Source organism: Schistocerca nitens, chromosome 1, assembly GCF_023898315.1.
Source record: "Schistocerca nitens isolate TAMUIC-IGC-003100 chromosome 1, iqSchNite1.1, whole genome shotgun sequence".
Lineage (NCBI taxonomy): Eukaryota > Metazoa > Arthropoda > Insecta > Orthoptera > Acrididae > Schistocerca > Schistocerca nitens.
The window spans coordinates 1001924598-1001941915 of record NC_064614.1 but is presented as its reverse complement, the minus strand read 5'-3'; the positions used below and the strand labels follow the sequence as shown (position 1 = coordinate 1001941915).

The 17318-nt window shown below is 39.6% G+C and overlaps 1 non-coding gene across 1 annotated transcript; it reads left to right on the top strand.

Annotated features, from left to right (window-relative positions):
- Window positions 1-1542: 1542 nt before the first annotated feature.
- Trnak-uuu (transfer RNA lysine (anticodon UUU)) lies at window positions 1543-1615 on the top strand. The gene has a single exon. It is a non-coding gene; the product is annotated as a tRNA-Lys (tRNA).
- Window positions 1616-17318: the final 15703 nt, after the last annotated feature.

The following is a 17318-nucleotide window of genomic DNA, read 5'->3' as shown; positions in this document are numbered from 1 at the left end:
CGCTTTCTGTCGCACATGTTTTATACTATCACAGAACGTTCGGACACTTAGTACTTTGGAACATGACCACTTTGTTGCGAAAGACGTTCATGTCTGGCAGAACTTGGAAAACGTGGCAGATTTGACCAATGGCCCAGGGAACCATCGTTTTATTAAAAAAAAAAAAAATCATGTCCTTACTCCCTTTCGTTTGATTCAAACTAATGTACAAGTCCTCTTAAGAATTTGGGAAACCCGACATGCAGAAGGAAAAATAGAGTTTGACAAAACTAAACGGTGTGCCCATTAAAGAACCCGAGAGGAAAATAAACAAGCACACAGCTACGCTGTTCGATAAGTTTACTTAAGTGAGTAATACGTTTTAATAATACAAACGACTGACTGCAGAGCCTGCATGTAAACAGAACAAAATTCATATCGAATTTGATATTTGTAAACAGGTTATAGTAATCAAATTTCATTCGTGATGGATTATAATCGATTCCGAGTCTGACATAACCGAAATGAATAAGGAATGAATTTTCGTGGAGCGTGATTTGAATCTTCTTGGCTGATTAAAACTACGTGCCGGACCGTGACTCAAGCGTGGGACCTTTGCCTTTCGCGGAAACTGAAATGATTCGCGTAATTCTTCACACATTCCGGCTGCCTACTGACGTCCTGAGATGCTGTGTATTCCGCCGCATATTAGCGTCTTTCTTGCACGACATTTTGACAACGTGAACGGTTATCTTCTTCGATGATATCCAGCAGAAACCTGATACCTCATGTTGTCGAAACGATTCATAAATGAGTAAACAAACAACACCTTTCAGTGAAACCATTTTTAACATTAACGGTTTCAAGCGACGTAGTTCGTGATAAAATTATGTGCATTATTAGCGATGTAATCGGATTTATATGAAGTAAGGCGTTAGCATTTAAGAAGAGAAGAAAACATTTTAGTGCATGTTTGCGTTATTAATATGTCCTGCAATAAATTCTCAATGTTGGAGCTATGATACTTCTTACATTTTTAACTGCATTAGTGTGCAAAGATTTTTTTTTTTTTTTGTTCCATCTGACGCTTATTTGCAGGAGATTCAGTAACGTGCATTTAAAGATATATACCGGTATGAGAATAACGAGTGAATAGTTTCCACTACGCACTTTGTAAATTAGCAGGTGGTCCAGAACTTTTCGCTCTTCTTTAAAAATCGAGCTCTTGTTTACATGAGAATTTTTTATATATTATGGAAGTGAAACGCGTAGTAGACTGGAACAAGAAGTTCGTAACAAAACTAAGACAAAGCATATGTTTCAGCTAGCTTACTGGTTCAGTAAATACTCCTGGCGCCTTGAAGATGACCACTACTGGTAGCGAGTTCTGTGCAGTCCGAAATTGGTTTCGACAGCGTCAGCGACTATGCTCTAACGTCTTTCTCTCCTTGTTTAAATTGCAGATTGATCCACTTATGCTTAAAAGTGAAGGAAATGTACTGTGGTTAAAAATATCACATGCGAAACATTTGATATACGTAATCTTGCGCCATTTCACATGTAGCCCGGATAGCTCAGTCGGTAGAGCATTAGGCTTTTAACCTAAGGGTCCAGGGTTCAAGTCCCTGTTCGGGCGAATATTTTTATCTGTGAATGTCGCTCGTAATTACAAATTTGAATCCTCCACATTCAGATTCATTAATCTGTATTGCGCTATTATCGCCTGTAGTGAGCTACAGGCCTAATCCTACCAATTTTACTGCGAGAACTGCACAGTGGCTCAGCGTGATTGTGTTTATCCATTTACCCACCCTGAAAACTGTTCTCAAAAATACATTTTTTTCTCTTATTCAATCGTTTAACTTATCTTCAGCAATGTCTACTTAAATTAGTAGTAAAAGTTAAAGATCTCTCTAAGAGAACTTTGGTACAATTCAAAAGTATTGAAGATAACATTCGAATAGTTTACATAATATAGTTCCTGAGAAAGATGATTCATCACTTTCTTCGGAATCTACTTCACACTTCGAACATTAACTGTTTTCTTGCTACGTTTACCGCAAGTGTATCTCTTACAACTCTTTGCAGGTTATTGTTTGTACACTTTGTCGTACTTTCCTGCTTTTGGCCAGCATTCACTACTGTCCAAATGACATCTACCTTTACCTTAATGTGCTTCCTTTTGCACTGAAGTTCTGCTTCAAACCAAAGAAAAATCAATCATGCTCACTGGTAGGACCATTGTTGCTATGCGCATAGAGAAATTAGATGTCTTATATTACCGCAGTGCTGTTATTAGTTGAATAAGACATTCATTGTGAAAACTTAACACTTAAATTTTGGATTATCCTACATTTAACAGAAACCTGAGTATAATATTTATAAAAGGAAGGCATAAAGTAACCCGCAATCCGCCACCGTTGATATTGCTCAGAATAATTTAACACCCCTGTTCACGACAAATGGTGCACATAAAAGTTATTTAGCTACAAATTATGTAGCTGTCTTTAGGGATACAAGGAATCTCGTCTTAACAGTAATCTGCAGTATTACCCACACACATCTTTGTGTAAGCGTAATAGGATAAACAACGAGACAGCAGAAACAATGCTCTTTATTAACAGTTCAGTTTCATTTCATAGGCAATATAAAAACGCACCATTTATAAAGTGCCGAAATAAAAGGTTTAACGGAGCGTTTTTAACAGCAGTCCCGTAACTCAACACGCCTAACACCCCTAAAGTTGTCAAACGATCCTTACGGGACTTTCACACCGAAAACCAACTCCAACAAACAAAAACATACAAGTGTTGTAAGTTCGGGAAACTTACAAATATTGAAGATGTTGACAACCGTTTCAAACTCTTGTAAACATACGTTCCGCGATTTTATTTTTTGTTAGACTAAAGCAATGGAAATGGATTCTGACTGAAATTTTGCCACTTGTTATGGCGGGAGATGATGCTTTTGCTCTTTCAGAGTACATGCTGAAACCACACGCAGGATGGCAAGAGAAGGGCAGCCAGAAAAGAATGTTTAATTGCCGAATATCTCGCGCAAGAAGAATTGTGGAGAATTTTTCTGGAATATTGTAAGCAGTTTTCCGGTGCCTTTTTTAGAACAAAGGTCCTGAAAAAGCAAGACTAGTGACTTCTGTAACTGTGTCTTTGCACAATTTTCTTAGAAGAAATAAAGAAAGTGCCACAGTTTACTCACTACCTGGCTGTTTTGATGTGGAAGATCCAGAAACAGGCAGGGTTTCGGATGGCAGTTGGAGGATGCCTCTGCAAAATATATGTCTTCAGAGAAAGAAAGACAATGCAGGAAAAACAGCAAAAAATGTATGAGATGAATTTGCTAGCTACTTTGTATCGGATGTTGGTAAAGTGAAATGGCAAGAGGAATATGAATAAATAAATGCTGAGTGAAAAGACAAATGTAATAAAAAACTTTCGAGAAAAACCCTTACAGATAGCTTTAGTTTTTAACAATGAAGCCATTAATTCGCAAACTACTTTGTATCAAATTTTGACAACATGGTATGAGAAGAGAAGTAAAGTTCCCGTGAAAATACAGTTGTAATTACAAAAATTCCGACGAAAAGTCTTACAGTTTCAGTTAAGCTAGTGAATGACGTTTTACTTACGACTGTAAATCTTTTTCTCCCTTGCTTGTCCACGCCTTCCAAATACTTCATATGCTTGTAAAATATCCATTTCGGAACGTAGATCTCAGTTGTCCCAGACGCACGTTTAGCTTTGACCATTTTACAATGCTCACAATTGCACTGTGTTGTCATAATGTCCATTTCCTTTCACACTACACAAGCGGTACAGCAATGTCGTCCAAAACTTCTTTCAATAAATCTTCCCTTTTACACCTGTCTTCATATGCGATATCAGAAGATTCCTAGAGATTTCCTCATTTCAATTTCTAAACAAAACTGAATTGTTGGATCTGTTGACGACTCGTGAGCTGCCATTGTCGAAAGAAACAGCAGACGAAGAGACACAGCAGACGACACGCAAATGAGTATGCGCAAGTGACACAACTCTGCCGTGTTTTTGCCCACTGTCCATAAACTGCAAACGCGAGACGAAACTTCTTTAACTATTCATCTTGATAATTAAACTCTTTTTGTCTGTGTTTACTTTATCAATAACATGTTTTTTTAGCAGAACATGGTCTTGTTTTTTGTCCCAGACATGTTTCACTGCAGTTGCAGCATAATCAGGTTTTTTTTATTATTATTACGGCTGTTAAACATAATGAATGTTCTTTACTGTTTGAATACATATAAATATTAGTTTCTATATCGTAATTACAGATTTTTGAAGAGCACATAAAATTCTGTATTCATACCTTCTCACCACATGGTGTAGTTTTCCTGCTGTATTACGTTTTTACAGTGTCTGTTTTTCTTTACAGTTTGTCACCTGCAACTATATACAACTTAATGTTTTCAAATCAGTGTTTATGTTTGTTGGGCTATGTTTATTGCCCATAAGGTGTTCAGCAAATATGGAATGACAGCTGTTACTTTTTAATGCCCTTATGTGTTCTGTGTATCTGGTATTAAAGTTTCTGCTTGTCTATCCTATATAAACTGATTTGCAGTCCTGACACGTTGGTTGGTAAATACCAGATGCGTGGTATCTGGTGCTATTGCTGCCAGAGGCCAGACTTACGTTACAGGCACGGATAGGTGTAGCATTCGAGAACGGAGCGGATCAACGCCTAGTTTCTTGTCGTGAAAATTTAAACCGTGTCCTGCCTCGTAAGTAAGGAATTCATGCATGAACGGGAAGTAGAGATCGACCTCCTACATGGAAAATGCCATGTAAACTTAAGAATTTGTTTTGAATCTGATAAAGACAAAAGCGAAACACAGCAGGCTGAGCCATAGTTTGCAAGTGCTGTGGGTGCAAGAGCATTCACAGTACACGAAGCTTGCACCTGAATTAAAGAACAGTCGGCAAAACGAAATAGATTCTTCGTTCATACGCTGCAAATACAATGAGGCGCAAACCTTATCGGACGAACAGAAAACGGAATTGTCTATGTTACAGGAGAAATATGTGGTGTCACCGCCAGACACCACACTTGCTGGGTGGTAGCCTTTAAATCGGCCGCGGTCCGTTAGTATACGTCGGACCCGCGTGTCGCCACTATCAGTGATTGCAGACCGAGCGCCGCCACACGGCAGGTCTAGAGAGACTTCCTAGCACTCGCCCCAGTTGTACAGCCGACTTTGCTAGCGATGGTTCACTGACAAATTACGCTCTCATTTGCCGAGACGATAGTTAGCATAGCCTTCAGCTACGTCATTTGCTACGACCTAGCAAGGCGCCATTACCAGTACTATTGATGCTGTAACACATGTACCGTCAAGAGCGATGTTCACCAATTTTGGATTAAAGTTAAGTATTCCAGCAGCTACGTACGTTTTTGGCTATTCTCATTTCCGTGTCCTGTTCCAGACCTCACGCCAGCCTGCGTGAGCTTAAACGCGTGCCTTTCGGCTTCCTCCTAGTGGATTGGCTGTCTTGCCAATTTACAACAAATATGTCCACGTATTTTCATTAAAGCCTGGCGTGATTAAGGGTTATGTTTACCGGATGAAAATCGTACCGCATAAAACGTAGTGCAAAGCAACGTATTCCGTCCCATGGTCCAAAAGGAAGGTTGCCAAACAGGAGCTCCAGAAAAATGATACAATGGCGTATTATAGAACCTTCCCTTTCGCCATACAGTAGCCCTTCATTAGCTATGGGCAGAGGAAGAGGAGGGTGCGCCTTGTTTTTGAAGTCCGATCTATCAACAAAATAATTGTTCCGATAAGAAATGTATTGTGAATGTATACACATTTTGAAGTTTTATGCTGAACCTCTCTTACTGTGAAATGAAGGTGTACTATCACAGTACCAAAGGTAATGGATATAAATATTAGTGGTAGTTCGTAAGTTTAGCTGTGTGCCTTCATAAAAGCATGTTTATATTGTCAAAAATGACTCCAAATAATGGGAAAGAGTTTCACTGCAGTACAAACTGTGAAATACGAAAATGGGAACTGAGTGTTTTGTCAGTGAAAAGATTATTTTAAGCATTAGTTATACGAACTCGAGAAGTTTGACACAAGTTTATACTGGAAGCTATTTCTGTATATATCGTTTAAATTATTGGATAAGTGAAAGTGATTAACTAAAGCCAAATGAGAACTACAGTTACGTTTTTGTAATTCGTTGCCTAGTACAAACATAAACAGGTGAATTATTACTTGCAATACGGTGTATATAGAGCAAGGGACAGTAATATTCAATGCAAATAGTTACCTTGTAGTAAACATTTTTTTCAGGTTTGACTTATATAGCATAAATATATTATACACTTACACAAACCTGATAGTGAACTGTATGTAAAAAGAGTGCATTCTCTCGTCACACTTGTGCTATATAGAGTGACACTAAAGTGAACTGATCAGTTACTGAAAGGGCGATGTAGAGGCCATGCAATAATTATATTCAGATTACAAATATTAATATGTAAGCAGCACGAAAAATAGCGTTTCTAGTTGACAAGTCAAGCAAAGGCCTGAACAAGGTGCTATTGGACTGATATTTTATTTTGAATGTAAATATGCTAATCTCTTACTTACCTATTTTATATGAGTTGATATGAATTATATTTTGAAACACGTAACTGCTCTTTAAAGGTATACAGGCACAATTTAATCAGCATGATACTTTATATATTAAATGTGAGGCCATGCGTTAAGTGAGTTTATGCGGCGCAGGAGTTTAGATTTTTGCCAAATGCGATTTCGGAGGCACGTGTTAATTTCGTGATCGCCGTCTGTGTTGTTTGGATTTTGTTTGTGCTTTGCTCTAGGCTGGCCCTTAACGCAGCGTAGGATTATTTCATGGATACATGGTACCATGAGGATAATCTCAGTAATGGAACTCAATCCGTGAAACATAAAACGAGGGAAGTAAAGAATTTTGTGAACATCGGACCACGAACAATACACTGAAACAGGCACAGCTAACGTACCAAAAACACACAAGCGACACTTTACTCGTATAAAGTACGCCACTCGTAAGAAAGACAAATGTAAAAACTATGTTAATTAATTTGTATAAGGAGTAAATGCGATCCAGGGAACAAACAGACTTGTGTGGGTAAGAAAGAGGGACTCATTTATTTGTGAATGTTTTTATAAGTGAAGATTGCGACGTGAACTGGTGGGCAATGTTCTCAATAGGTCACCTGAGTGAGTGACGTTGTTAATCCAAAACGTATAAAGTGAATACGTGTTGCGTCGAGTGAACAGTTTAAAGCCTTAGTCAAACTCACCGTTCTGAACTGCAGGCCAGCCAACGCAGTGAGAAGTTACGTGCACATGACTTGTCTTCGATGTGTACACGCACGTTGACACATGTATCCGCACACAAAAGTGATTTAATGAACTTATAAAATGTATTATTTCACTGGTGAGGTAATGGACTAGTAAAAAACCGCCTAGTCAATAAACAAACACCGTGTGAAAGCGTGATTAATTGTCGCCGCACACAAATTATGCAATTATACGAGTGAATTTTTTTTTTAACGCAAACTCTAAGCTTTGTGTCTGCCTGTGATGAACACTGAAAAGCATATACGAGTATTGTTTGTTGACGAACCCAGCGAACAACTCGACTCTCTTTGTTTGAAAGTAGGCCACGATCTGTAGACAATGGTACCAACTACAAAGTAGTGAGAACTGATATTCCCTATAGCTAGACCTGGATCGCAAGAACAATACCTGTGCACTGAAAGACGGTAGTGAAAGTGATTTCTGTTGTACTAATCAAACTTTTTCCTAGGACAGCTCTGCGATATTTAACTAATCTTTGTATAGCTGATACTGCTTTGCTTCGATATTCACGTATCAACAACCGCAGCCGATCGTCACGTGAATGGGGCTTACAGGAGTGGGGGCGTGGCCAACCGCCAGAACCGTTCGCATGCGTTCCAGCGGGATTCCTTGAATCGCCGCCAGAGGTCACCGGTGAGCCTATCGGTTCACTTCCTTCCCAGTTCCCAACAGATTGTCCGAACTGAGAATGTGCTCTGATGATCGAAGGCCCCGCGCGTGTTCAGTGGTTGCGGACAAGTCCGTCAAGATTCTTACAGAAAAAATTAATAAAAAGACAAGGGACAAAAAAGAGATTAAGAAACACAAAGACAGTGAAGCGTAAAGCATTTATACCGAATAATTTCTTTAAAATGAACTGCCAAGAGGACAGTTTATTTTGTTAATGATTTTATTGAAATATGGTGTTTATTTATTCCTCTGCAACCAATGTATACTAATCTTACCACAGTTGAACGCTTCTCCTGCATCTATAGAGACAAAATAAGAAACAAGTGGTCAAGAGGACAATGAAATGTAGCTTTTTTTGAGTAATTAATAAAATATGCCTCAAACGTTTAATTAATACAAAGAGACTTTAAGAATAAATTGCTTCTATGTAAATTGATCTGTGAAATAAGGAGAGAAGCTCATAATTTAACATAAAATATTCAAATGTGTGTGAATTCCTAAGGAACCAAACTGCTGAAATCATCGATCCCTACACCTACACACTACTTAAACTAACGTACGCTAAGAACAGCACACACACCCATGCCCGAGAGAGGACTCGAACCGCCGCCGGAAGGTTCATATAAAGAATATTCCAGAGAAATGTTTATGCATCGAAACTTGATAAAAGACACTCTGTAAAGGAAGTTGAAGATAGTCGCCGTAATTTGTTTTGACTGTATAAAAGTAGGTGTGCTCCTTCTCTTTCTCCCTCGCTTGTTTTTGATTGTTGTCTCATGAAATGAAAATGTCCCTCTCGTATTTGTAACTTTTGGTTAAATAATTTCGTTAATTTAGCGATAACAGCAGTGTCTGAATCAAGACACCTTCTTTCCTGTTCCATTAATGCCACATCTCAATTTATTATGTTGCATTTTAGACCTTTTTCAGGCTACAGCGGAGATTTGCTGACGAGTTGTTTGGGGGTCACAGCCGAAAGTTACTAGTGTTCTATCGGCATTTACTTTATCAAACTTTATTTTAGCGACTCTGAGATCTCTGTTTCCGATCTTCTCTATCAGTATCCGGGAAATATAAATACGCAAACTGTAATTTTGAGATCGGTCACTAAAGAATGTCTCAGTCAACGTTCTCGTCGGTCTGTTCGGAATCTAATGCTGGATGGTGGAATGCAAATTCATTGTTAAGCAAGCAAAAATTTTCTATGCTCAATTTTACCATTTCAGAAGCTTTGCCACCAGCAGACGTGATTAAAAGTTTTATAATTTTTTAAAATATCAGTAATATTATAGAGTCTGTACCGCCTGAAATAACTTTAACCTTCCTGATCCGAGCCTTTCTCGCTAGTTTTTTTCCACTAGGCCTAGTTTATTTCCTTTTGCATCAAGTTTCAATTTTTACTTTTTAAATTTTCCTTTGATGTCAAGTATGTAGCTTTAAGTTTTCTAGGCCTGCTTGTGTTTGTTTGAGGTTCGGGTCTAGCCGGCATAGGTGAAATATTGTTCAGAATTTTTGTAGGGGCGACTTGGTTCGTTTCATTCGAAATCACAAGCCAAATGGGCCTATTGTCTGGTCTTGCAGAAGGCCCTGGTAGGGGTGAGGTTGCTCTTCTTTCAGGGCCACATTTGTCTGCAGAAGCAGAGTCGGTGGATCTAGTAGTGGATTGCGGCTTGGGTAGCAGAGCTCTTTCATTGATTTGTGTCTAGATGACTCGATGATGCCTGCTTTAATAGAGAAACGTGGCAAGGGTGACGAGGTTCTTTCGTGGAGTGTTTGGACAGGTACGTTGGTGTTTTCATCTACTGTAAGTCTATTTTGATCACTTCTAAGAGTGTAATCTGGAACTGCATCGGGAATAAACGGATAGATTCCCGTTGCTTAGAATCCAGGGACGGTGCTCCCTGGTGTTGTATCTTTGTCCCATCTGTATTGTAACAGCTCGCCAGATTGTAACCTTCCTAGCTTCCGATGTGGGTGATCCCTTTGCCAGTTTTCAATGGCACTGTAAAAATGATGCTTTAAAGATTTGAAGACAGATCGGTCCAGCGAATGAAGACAATGGATGGTATGGCTGGAGAGGCACATTAAAGTGATACCATTCCTCTCAGCAAACTCCGACATCTGTACGAGACATAGTCTGAAGTACGGTCATCCAAAATCAACGGTTCTAAGGGGTTTGCGGGGCACAAAATGATCCCTTAGCCATACAAAAAACATCTCAGCATACCTGTAGGCAGATTTCTTTGATATGACAACTTTACTTCCCGGTGGCATGTTGCCCTCCATATTTTTTTTTTTTTTTTTTTCATTTGCTCCCCACAACATGAGGAAGCAACATCCCTTCAGCATTATAGCATGCATGTACTGTAATAGTGTCTCCTTTTTATGATGAAGCAATCACAGGAACTTTTCAGCTACAACAGCAGCTCGTCAGCTTTTCAACGGAAGGCCTGTCTTATCCATGTTAAATATACTTCCCGGTTTAATGAGCAAATAATTTCCTTCCATTAGAGTTGAAGGTAAGTTGAAACGTACCTTGACTTCATCACTATTCATTCCCTGGACTCTGGCCAAAGATACGCCTTTTGATTATCGCACACTTAGATCTAAATGTCGAGATAAGAACAGTTGTAACCAATCGTAACCTGAATTTCCTTTTTCGTTATTAAATTTATGTTCTAGGTCAAGTTGCACAGCAAAAATCACCAGCTAGACCTCGTATACAGTCCCTCGTCAAGGAAACCGTTGGTCTGCATTTTTTTTTTCTATGTAGAGGACAAGTCGTAATTCATTAGCTGAAACCAAACAAGAACTAGGACCCACTGGAATTTTGGAATCACAGTTAGTCTTTAATTTTATCTCAAGAATATTCCCGGGAATATTAAACTCGGTGGAAGTTTTTCTCTCAGAATAACCATCGTCGTTTACTTTATTAACAGCATTTTAAGGTCTTCTTCCCATGACCCCCCTACAAGAGCCGGCCTTTCAACCGTGAGAGACGGCCATAGCGTGTCATCAAACACGGTGAACGCAAACTCAAACAAAACCTACTACCGGTATGCAGTCACACCTAAACAACTCTAGAACTAAAATTTCCGTCGCTACTTGCAGTGTAAGTTATGTTTAAATCGAAAGCTTATGACATACTACATAATTTCATGGTACACGGAAAACTAAAGACGTGAAAATTACATACTTTCAGTTGAAATAAACAGTCATCTGGAGCGGCAACAATCACGTTACTAACTACCAATTGACCAGCAGCGCTGTACAGCAGGTTGTGGAAGAATTACAGGTGTTGGCCATCTCTCCCGTATCACGGGTTTACCCTACTTTCTAGAAATTTTTGTCTGTGGGCACACGATCGACTTAAGAAGAATGCTCGTTAAGTTTCACTTACGTTGCTAGAATTGTAGCTGACGTTAAAGTGTGCTTTCATTGTGCCTTCGATCTTCCCCAACATTAACGTCTTTTCACCGAAGTATGTCGTCTCATACTGACCTACTTTGGGCATGTCATGAGAAAACATGATTCGCTGGAAAAGACGTTAATGCTGTGGAAGATCAATGGCACAAAGAGCAGATGGCGGCAAAGGATGAGATGGACGAATGGCATTGCATAGATGGATGGTTATCGATTTTTTCACAATAAATGGTTATTGATTACCTCTTTTATATGTATTTTTATCACAGATTGACGTACTGCTGGTTATAGTAGTTACTTTATATAATATAAGGCATCTATTTTTTCGTTTGTTGTGGTCTGAAGACAACAACAACAACATTTTTTCGTTTGTTATTAGCTTTCGTAAGGCGTACTGCTGGTTATCGTAGTTACTTTATGTAATATAAAGCATATCATTTTTCGTCTGCTATTACCTGTCGTGTGACCATTTTGTATATACTTTATTGCAACAACCGTCTGACGTCCTAAACGCCTGACTGGCTATCGCTGTTGTAATTCGGTGTACAGTAGAAGGAGCATTGCCACTGAAACTATGCTGACCAAGAAAAAATATAAACACCCGTGGTGGAACGAAGATTGTAATGAAGCAACTGAAAAGCGAAGACAGGCTTGGATAAAATGGAAAAGCAACAAAACCTCCGAAAATCACGAAAATTTCTTGAAGGTTAGGAAAGATACATCAAAAGTATCGAGAACAACTAAGAGACTCTTCAACAAAAACCAAATCGATGAAATAGAAGCAAATTTTAAAAGACATCACTCTTGGGAATTTTATAAAGCCTTTAAATCAGTACTATCGAAGTTTAAACCCCCTGCGTTTCATATAAGAGGACTCGATAGAAAACTAAATTTGAATGACAAATCATGTGCTGCAGCTTTTGGAAATTACTTTTCATCCCTACTGAATGCTGAAAATGCAAATGAAAAGCTTGATTTCTATCCTGCTGTTCCTCCTGCAGATAGTCCCCCTCCCACATTAGATGAAATCACGAAAACTATACAAGGCTTGAAAAATAACAAATCTGGAAGTGAAGATCGCATCTTGGCTGAAATGTGGAAATACGCAGATCATGATACAATAAAACATCTCCATGATATCATAGTGAAGATTTGGGAAGCTGAAACTCTACCTCCAGATTGGACCGTAGCAATTATTCACCCACTTCATAAAAAAGGCGATAAGGGTGATCTGAATAATTACCGAGGAATCTCTTTGCTACCAACGACGTACATGATCTTTTCCGGACTGTTGTTAAACAGAGCTGAATCAGTCTTTGATCAACAATTGGGCTAATATCAAGCTGGTTTCAGGACATAAAGACCCTGTGCAGAGCAGATCCATAACATAAAATCTGTTATATCATACGCCAAATCAAGATCAAAAACGTTTGTTGTGACCTTTGTCGACTTTCAAAAAGCGTATGACTCAATTGATCGAGAAACAATAAAGAACACCCTTGCCGAATTTGGACTAGATAGGAAAACAATCAATTTGATAAGCGTCACTTTAAATAACACACTGTCAAAGGTCAAGTTCAGAGGCAAACTATCAGAACCATTTGAAATCTTTACAGGGGTGAGACAAGGTGACCTGCTCTCTCCATTGCTTTTCAACTGTGTCCTGGAAAAGATATCAGAGAGTGGAAAACAACCATACCGTCAGGTTATGGGATTCAAATTGGACGCAAAAGAAATGGCCTCAGTGGAAACTGTTTGGCTTTTGCTGATGATCTGGCACTCATTGCAAATAATATTGACGAAGCTAAGGTTCAAGTGTCCAGCCTACAATCAATTGCTGCTAAGACTGGCCTAAAAATAGCATTTAACAAAACTGAATTTATCACGAACATCAAACACGCTCCTCCTCATACTGAAATACAACAAGAGAAAATCAAGCAGTTGAAGAAATTTAAATGTCTTGGAGAAATAATTACACCTGACGGTTCAGAAAATGCAGCTGTAGAAAGTAGGCCTAAGTGTTCTAAACTAGAAGGTGCTTTTCATCTGTGCAGAGACTTATACAAAAGCAAAAGCCTGTCTTTAAACCTAAAACTTTGTCATTATAACACCGTAATTAGACCGTTAGTTTTGTATACATCAGAATGTTTAAACATGACGAAGAAAGGACAACTACGAAAATTTGAAATAAAATACCGGAAAATTTTGAGGAAAATCCTTGGCCCTATCAAAGAAAACGGAGAATTCCGCCCAAGACACAACTGTGAATCATGAGAACATAACATACAGAATGTGGTGTCACCGCCAGACACCACACTTGCTAGGTGGTAGCCTTTAAATCGGCCGCGGTCCGCTGGTATACGTCGGACCCGCGTGTCGCCACTATCAGTGATTGCAGACCGAGCGCCGCCACACGGCAGGTCTAGAGAGACGTCCTAGCACTCGCCCCAGTTGTAAAGCCGACTTTGCTAGCGATAGTTCACTGACAAATTACGCTCTCAATTGCCGAGACGATAGTTAGCATAGCCTTCAGCTACGTCATTTGCTACGACCTAGCAAGGCGCCATTACCAGTCAATATTGATTCTGTAAAACATGTACCGTCAAGAGCGATGTTCACCAATTATGGATTAAAGTTAAGTATTCCAGAAGCTACGTACCTTTTTTGCTAGTCTAAAGACCTTGTCCTGTCCCAGACCTCACGCCATCCTGCGTGAGCTTAAACGCGTGCCTTTCGGCTTCCTGTCATAGTGGATTGGCTGTCTTCCCAGTCCACAACACAGAAGACATTGTTACCAGCATGAGGAAGTGGAGAATGATGTTTTTTGGTCATCTGGAAAGAATGAACCCGCAAAGACTTACTCATCGCATACATTCATCAATTTCAAAAACAAAATCGTATTCAAAATGGGCAAAGTTAAAAAGGATTTACAGGAAGCTGAAATTTCATTTGATGACATTTAGGATCGAGAAGTTTTCAGAGAAAAAGTCAGAATTACTAAAAACCTTATTTCGCTCACTACGTCAGTTCCACGTTCTGCCTGCAAGTGGTCAAAACAGAGAAGTGAAGCACAGTCAGCGAAAATGAAAATCTATTGGCAAAAGAGGAAAACGCAATCATGGAAGAGATAAAAATCTTCGTGGTCCATAGCTGGCCAAAACGATAGCAAAAATAATTGCGTATTTAAGCAACAGCTGCATTGGTCTCCTTAGCAGTTAGCGTTCGTGGAGTCGTAGCACCTGCTCCGTTCACAGCCACCGTCTGCCATCATGGGTATAATTTTTTCTTTTATTATTTGTTATGTAAGAGGTATTTTATATATTACTACATCCTTCTAATTCTATTGTATGTACATATTTCACTGTGAGGTCCGAAGATGGTCTAAAACAGACCGAAACGATAAGGTCATAAAAAATAAAAACAGAATTTTCTAGTGATTGTGACTTCATGTTCATTTTTAAGTAATAAAAAAACGATGTTCTCCAAGAGAAACACTCTCAAAAATTACTTTAGTTTTTAATTGTCTTTGATCCTGATTATTCTGGCTATTGATGTAAGCATTTTATCAGCAATTTTTAAAACAAGGGTCATCTATAATAACTGTCATAGTTTGTTGTTATGACAACATTTAGCAGGTGAACATTGTTCCGGCGTAAAGTCGAGCGCCGGCACGCCAAACGGGAATTTTATAGCAGAGAGGGCTTTAGACGGCGTCAGCCAATTGCACGCTGGCCGACCTCTCTCCAGCGCCCTCTACACGAAGAGGACAAGCGCCACGGCGCCTGGCCGCGTCCCAGTTCTACCGAGTTGTCAATTTAGGGACAAAGCAGGTCACATAGTTTTTAAAAAATACGTTTCGGTCATATTCTGTTTTATTTTGTTTTATAGGACACCGCGCAGTGTTTTTAAAGCTTTGACAAGAGATGTTTTATGCGCGGTATCCCATGTTGTGTTGGGTTGTTTTGGGGGAGGAGATCAGACAGCGAGGTCATCGGTCTCATCGGATTAGGGAACGACGGGGAAGGAAGTCGGCTGTGCCCTTTGAAAGGAACCATCCCGGCATTTGCCTGGAGCGATTTAGGGTAATCACGGAAAACCTAAATCAAGATGGCTGGATGCGGGATTGAACCGTCGTCCTCCCGAATGCGAGTCCAGCGTGCTAACCACTGCGCCACCTCGCTCGGTGGTATCCCATGCACCCTCGCTATCAAAAACATATTGTTTAATACTTTCTTCCTAATGCCATCTCACTAAATAAGGCCAGGCCGCTATCATGAAATTTTGTCCGTAGGCCAATCCGAAGATACCTAAATAACGCGTCATTGAGAAACAAACACAAAAAGAAGCAATCAGCACTATAACCAAGACTGCTTATTTCTTCGTATCATACATACTGGTTGTTGTACCAACCCTGCTAAGAAGTGGAAAAAGTATTGACGCTACGAGAGACATTCACCTCGGCCTCCATGAAAAGTGTGGTGGTAGGCGCCATGACAGCTGTGGACTACTTCAACATTATTGCAAACAACCTTAGTTCCTTCATGTTCGATGTCTTCCCCAATGGCAATATCTTCCAGCAGGGTAACTGTCTGTGTCACAACGGCAAAATCATGCTTCATGTGTTGACCACCAAATTCGTGTTATCTGAAGCCAGTGTAACACGTCTGGGACGCTATTGGGTGCCCACTCCGCACCTACAAATCACCGGCTTGTAATTTACGTATAGCCTGACAATTGCGAAGACGCCTGGCTGCACTTACCTCTGGAAACCTGTCAAGGGCTTACCGATTCATGCCACGCAGAACTGCTGTACTATTACATACAAAATGTGGATCGACTCGCTATTAAAAACGGTATCACAGTGCTTTGGCTCATCAGTGTAGTAGTTTTTCAGGAGTGTTCGCGCAACTGTAAAATGTTGCAAGTGTGTTTCGATGTTTCTGTTGGGACTTAGAAATATTTAAGATCACTTTGACGACAGACTGCTATTAAATTACCATTGTGCACAGCAGAAGGCCTTATAAAATAGCCGGACACTTTTTGGTGATAGCCTTTGTAAAGTTATTAGCTTAATTTTTGCTATTCAATGATAATGACGTGAGCTCTATTTTATTACGTGTATCATACTTCATATTTCTCCGCTAGGTCTTCATTAATCGATATATTACGCCACAGAGATTTTGAGTGCAAGAAATATGGTCTTTGGTTGTATGTAGCGTTGTCGTTGCTAGCAGCATTCAGTGAGAAGTGAGAGAGTCGGCTGTTGGTTACGTTACTGACAAGGGAACCTCCCCATCGCACCACCCTCAGATTTAGTTATTAGTTGGTACAGTGGATAGGCCTTGAAAAACTGAACACAGATCAATCGGGAAAACAGGCAGAAGTTGTGTGGAACTATGAAAAAATAAGCAAAATACACAAAAATGAGTAATCCATGCGAAGATAGGCAACATCAAGGATGATCTAAGCTCAGGAGCGCCATGGTCCCGTGGTTAGCGTGAGCAACTGCGGAACGGAAGGTCCTTGGTTCATGTCTTCCTTCGAGCATAAAATTTTATTTTTTATTTTCAGACAATTATCAAAGTTCAGGCACTCACACATAATCAAGTTCGCTCTCCAAAATTCCAGGACATGTTCAGATTTGCTTGGACATATGCAGAATTTGACGGTCTACACACGGAAAAATTTGAAAACGTTAGAAACATATGTTCTGACAGAGCACAGGGAAAACTGTGCGACTGTGAAACTGTTGCATTCATTTGTTGCAGTTTATGTGACAAACTCTTATGTTTTCATCACTTTTTTGGGAGTGATTATCACATCCACAAAAAAA